The following is a 6,585-nucleotide window of genomic DNA, read 5'->3' on the forward strand; positions in this document are numbered from 1 at the left end:
GGTTATGCATTCCTAATGAGTCAAAAATGGCATTGAATGATATGAGACAGCAATGGCACATTGAAGTAAATTGCTTTCAGACAAAGTCCAATTAAGTCAGTTCACTCAGCTGCCATATTGGTAACAGCCCCAGGCTGTTGTTTTCTATTATAGACTACTTGAATGGGGAATGACTAAAATCTTGACAATATTATGTTTCAATAACATATTTTAACTCCGAAATGAAATATGACAACCAATGTATCATAACATTTTGCTTGTTTAGTTAAAATCATGCTAAATCATGCTAAAACAGGCTAGTCCAGTACATGAACATTCTAGAGTAAACAAACTGGTGATGCCTCTATAATAAAGCTGATTGGTTCTTTCAATTAAAAGGCGGGACTTGAGTATTATGACTCCTCCCATTCTTTTTTCTACAGTCGCCAGATATACAGATCGCCACCTTGAACTGTCCTGTTTTGGCTAGACACAATTAATAAGGATGAATTTGCTGCAGCGATAAAATTAAGACACATTAGCCTAAGAGCATGACAACGATATGGTTAAAAGGAGAAGTTTTTCCTTTGAGTTTTATGTTAAAGGGATAGTTCACCCAAAAATGAAAATTTGATGTTTATCTGGGCATCCAAGATGTAGGAGACTTTGTTTCTTCAGTAGAACACAAATGATGCTTTTTAACTCCAACCGTTGCCATCTGTCAGCCGTATAATGTGGGTCAATGGGAACTTCTTTTATAAGAGTAAATAAAACTTGCATAGACAAATCCAAATTAAACCCTGCGGCTCATGACGACACATTGATGTCCTAAGACACGAAACGATCAGTTTGTGCGAGAAACCGAACAGTATTTATATCATTTTTTACCTCTAAAACACCACTATGTCCAACTGCGTTCAGCATTCGCTTAGTGAGGTCTGATCGTGCTCTGACAACGGCAGTGATGTCTCGCGCTTATACTTCAATGAGTGATAGACTCCCAAGTTCCCATTGACCTACATTATACGGCTGACAGACGGCAACGGTTGGAGTTAAAAATAATCATTTGCGTTCTACTGAAGAAACAAAGTCACCAACATCTTGGATGCCCAGATAAACATAAAATTTTCATTTTTGGGTGAACTGTCCCTTTAATGGCACCAGACGACACTATTGTCAAAATGATCCCCATTCATACGAATCGGTGACTAAAATGACAAAAAGCAGCAAAAATAAAACACTTTATTCTGCTGGCAGGCCATTAGATGACGATGAAACACTATAGACTGAACATGTAATAATGCGCATGTGCATGATGTCATCGTTTTCACAGATTCGCATTTTTGTTGTTTACACGGAGAGCGTTTTCAAAAACTTGCACTTTGAAACCCGTTTTCAAAAGTTTGCGTTTTCAGGCCACCAAAACGCGCTTGTCGTGTAATTGAACAGCCAAAACGCATAAAAAGTTTTTCATTTTTAGTTGAAAATGGTGTTGTGTAAACGGCCCCTAAATCAGTTCCATTTGTCAAGAACAACAACACAACATGTTAAAGGGATAGTTCACCCAAAAATAAAAATTGGATGTTTATTTGCTTACCCCCAGCGCATCCAAGATGTAGGTGACTTTGTTTCTTCAGTAGAACACAAATGATGATTTTTAACTCCAACCGTTGCCGTCTGTCAGTCTTATAATGCGAGTCAATGGTCACACAATTTATAAGAGTCAATAAACATGCACAGACGAATCCAAATTAAACCCCGCGGCTCGTGACGGCACACTGATGTCCTAAGACACGAAACGATCAGTTTGTGCGAGAAAACGAACAGTATTTATATCATTTTTTACCTCTTAAACACTACTATATCCAACTGTGTTCAGCTTTCGCTTGGTGATGTCTGATCGCGCTCTGACAACAGAAGTAATGTCTGGCACTCATTGAAGTATATGCGCGAGACATCACTGCCGTTGTCAGAGCGCGATCAGACATCACCAAGCGAATGCTGAACGCAGTTGGACATAGTGGTGTATTAGAGGTAAAAAATGATATAAATACTGTTCGTTTTCTCACACAAACCGATCGTTTTGTGTCTTAGGACATCAATGTGCCGTCACGAGCCGCAGGGTTTAATTTGGATTCGTCTGTGCATGTTTATTGACTCTTATAAATTGTGTGGCCATTGATTCGCATTATATTGACTGACAGACATAAACGGTTGGAGTTAAAAATCATCATTTGTGTTCTACTGAAGAAACTAAGTCACCTATATCTTGGATGCCCTGGGGGTAAGCAGATAAACATCAAATTTTCATTTTTGGGTGAACTATCCCTTTAATGCTTAAGCAAGGTGTCTAAAGTTTATTCAAAAACTTCTTCAGAAGCTTAATAATCACATGTGCTGTTACAGTGTATTATAAAGAACTGATAAATGCTTCACACCAGAGGTAAGCTAATAAAGTACGCATTAAAGTAAGAGTGAATGTGGGAGAAATTTAAAGCTTATTAAAAATAATCTCATGTGAAAGAGAATGAGATGTAAAATAACGGATATGCGATCAGAAAGGCTTTGTTTCTAATCATTTTTGTAATGTGTATCTGAGTGAAATGGCTTCTCAAACAAGAAAAAATGTAGGGCGGGACTTTGACTTTGGGATTTTGTCCATTTAGATTGTTGGATGATTTGCTATTGCTGTGATGTCATGTCATGTGAGTGACAGGTTGCCCCGCCCTCACGCCAGTAAACACATCATCAGAGAAGGGACGTGGTTGCAAGAGGGAGGGGAAGTTATTTCGATTAAAGATTATGAGGGCACATTAATTTTTAAAAAAATAATGATGTGGATAAATTATCTATAATACTGCATTATCCCATAAAAAATGGTCAATTTTGATTTCATGGTGACAATTGAGCTAACAGAAAGCAAGCTCATGTCTCTTGTATCATCATACATGTGCTGTAAGAGACATTTGGAAAAGGTGTTGCAATATCATGCAACACTGAGTCACATTAAATATTCATTAGCATAAAAATATCCTCACTGCAGGCATAGAATGTTGTAAAGCCTCTATGTTTACACACCATTTTCAAAGTGTCAGTTGTCTCACAGAAAAAAGAATTACAGTAATGGATTATGAAGATAAGATGTTGTACTTGTAATATATAACAAATAATGGTTTTCTATAGGACTGTGTGCTTGTAAACAAACCTGCGTCTGTTGAACGATCCTATATGTGATAATGCCAGTTACTGTATGTTGGCAGGGATAAGTGCAGTGTGCGGTATTTCGAATCTGCGAGTCAACAGACGTGCGAGACAGGGAGCGGTGCGTTTCTCTCAGTGAAATCCAGCTCTTCAGGCTAATAAAATGGAGTGCTGTGAGCTTCATTCCCTCCCGAGGAAAAACAAATGTGATTTTCTCTCATTTCGGCCTTGTGTGTGAGGTTGGCTGATGAACGAGGTGCTGTAGTGTGCTTTTCTGCTGACCCAGAGGTAATTAAAGATGCTGGAGATTTACGACGAAGATGGAACCTCTTCTCAGCCACAGGGCTAATATGAGACTGCAAAGTACGTTTAAAGAGTGGCTGTTTGTTGCTTTACGGTGTCCAAAATATTCTGTGTCCCATTCCCTTTCAAGATTTTATGTTTTAATTAGTGGCAATTAGCATTCTCATCGCCTGATATCTGTATCTATATCTGTCCATATGAATGCCAAAATGCTAACTTAAGATATTATGTTTAGCTTTTTTTTATTCAGCAAGGATGCATTAAATTAATTAAAAATGAAAGACATTTATAATGTTAAAAATATTTCTATTTTTACTTTTAAAAATTACTTTTATATTTATCAAAAGAATCATGAAAAAAATTATATCACGGTTTCCTATTAAAAATATAAGCAAGGGATAGTTCACCCAAAAATGAAACTTTTGTCATCATTTACTCACCCTCAAGTTGTTTCAAACCTGTATAAATTTCTTTCTTCTGCTGAACACAAAGGAAGATATTTGGAAGAATGTCAATAAACAAATAGATTTACTACCATAGTAGGAAAAATAAATGGTAGTCAATGGGAGGCAAGATCCGTTTGGTTACTGACATTCTTCTAAATATCTTCCTTTGTGTTCGGCAGAAGAAAGAAACTCATACAGTTTTGGAACAACTTGAGGGTGAGTAAATGATGACAAAAGTTTCATTTTTGGGTGAACTATCCCTTTTTAAAGTATGTAAGTACATTATTTCCTTAATAAGTACTCTTTTTTTTTTAAAGTATACTGAAGTGTATGTCTTTTTCACATGGGTTATAATGTCTATTTGGCTAACAAAATTATTAATAATATAACAAAAAATCTTTCTTGAGCACCAACATTTCTGAAAGATCATGTGACAATGAAGACTGGAATAATGATGTTTTGCACAGGAGTTACATTACATTTTAAAATATATTAAAAAAGAAAACAGTTATTATAAACTGTAATAATATTTCACAATTTTACTGCATTTTTGATCAAATAAATGCAGCCTTGTTTAGCATAAAAATCTTATCAACCCAAAACATTTGAAAGTGTATTGACAGAATTTTGATTTTTACTGCAATAAACCATAAGATTAAACACAATCATTTGAATCTACTGACAGCCAATTTTTTAAATGTAAGAATTAAAAACCAAACGTGAAAATAGATTCAACTTTGTTGTGACAAGGGGATCATTATATTTAGGGTTCCTTGGGGGAAAAAGTTAGAAACTTCTAGAATAGAGTACTTACTTCCTTCAAAATAGTTTTAAGCTCGCCTCAAGGCTCTGCTGTTTATGTCCTACTGAACCAACATGTTCTCTTCCTGTCACATTAAGTCAAAACGTCACGCCTTCAGTCCGTCTTTCAGTCACTCTCACTGAATTTCATCTCTCCAGCTCATCCCACTTTTCTCATTCACTCTTTCGATTTCCCGTCTCACTTTCTCTACACCTTCACCCCTCCCCCTGTCTCCACTCTCCCCGTAGCTGTAACTGATGCTGCATAGTGCTCTTCCCCCACCCGATGTCCTGAAACCACAAAACAAACCCACTATTAAGGAGTCAGCAGAGTCCAAATCATATAGCAAATCCTGCACTTCCACCCCAGTGCTCACAGCAACACATTAGCACGGCTTCACCGGATCTGTCCAGATCTTTGACGCGTTCCTGTGGCAAGCCGAGAAAGATCACACACAGTCCTATCCCTCCGAGATTACGCATACGGTCCTTTAATGCAATCCGTCTGACTACCGTTCGCGCTTCGGGAGGGGCGGAGGAGGGCTGAGATTGAGGGTGATGTTTGGGCAGAATGAAAGCGTGAGAAGGGAGGGCGACTTACATAAGGCTTTGCAGTAGACTCTGAGTACCAGGCGCTCTAAAACATGGCAAGAGAAACAATGTTCCTCAGAGGACTGGAATGAGGGAGGGAGAGGGGGAGGGAAAGAGAAAGAGAAAGACAGAGTATGGAAGACTGATAAGGGTTTTATGTACAATGTGCACAATATGCCAGAGAGAGAAGCCTTCGGACTGGATCGCAGGCTTGGTGGAAAAGGGGGGGAAAGGAGGAATGGGAATGGCATTTGAAAGATAAAGATGTGGTAAAGAGCTCACGGGTGTGGGGGAAACTGTGGCTGAGGATGTGACGGGAATATGGGAATAGCAGCGCAGACAAAACAGAAAGAGAGAGTTGGAAAGAAACAAACCGGGAGTCTCAAATCTACAAATATCACTGGCTCACATTCCATTATTTTCATTCATGTCCCTATTTAATACATATACTACCATTCAAAAGTTTTAAGTTTGGTAGGATTTTTTTTAAAGAAATCTCTTATGCTCACCAACATCATTACTATAGTCTTCAGTGTCACATGATCCTGCAGAAATTATTCTAATATGCTGATTTGCTGCTCAAGGAACATTTCTTATTATTATCAATATTGAAAATGGTTGTGCTGCTTAATAATTTTTGTGGAAACCATGGTACTTTTATTTAAACAGATTTCCAGTGCTTGAAGTGGGCCGGGACGCGGTACGGTACTTCTCTATTTTTACCTTTAGCGTACCGCCAGTTTTCCTTGAGTACCGGTTTCATGACAAATCGGGTCCTCCTTTGAAATTGGGTCTCCCCAAACTGTCAGTTAATGAATATCCTAAGTATATATGAATCATATTCATTTAAAATATGCATAGCTTACTATATAATGCATACAAAAACACATTAGTGCGTAATAAAACCAATTGAACGTAATTTCTATTCTTAATGAATAATAATAGCCTAATTAATTTACAATTAATAATTAACACTTAATTTAACACAATTACATTAAAGATGATTAAGAATATATGTCGGGTAAGTGCAAATGTGTGTATAAACTAAGCTAGCAGGCTAATCGCTTATCTGTATGTTATGCTAGTATAGTTAATACAGACATAAATGGTCATTATAATGTAGTTGAAAGAACATTTATCATAACATGATTTTGTAGGAATTGTAATCAGGAGCTAAAGAGAGTACCTGCTATAAGCAATTTGAACCAATGGGATCACTTGGGGTCCTAATGGAGACCTGACCCAATTTGTCACTACACCTGCA

Source organism: Megalobrama amblycephala, linkage group LG11, assembly GCF_018812025.1.
Source record: "Megalobrama amblycephala isolate DHTTF-2021 linkage group LG11, ASM1881202v1, whole genome shotgun sequence".
Taxonomy (NCBI): Eukaryota; Metazoa; Chordata; class Actinopteri; order Cypriniformes; family Xenocyprididae; genus Megalobrama; species Megalobrama amblycephala.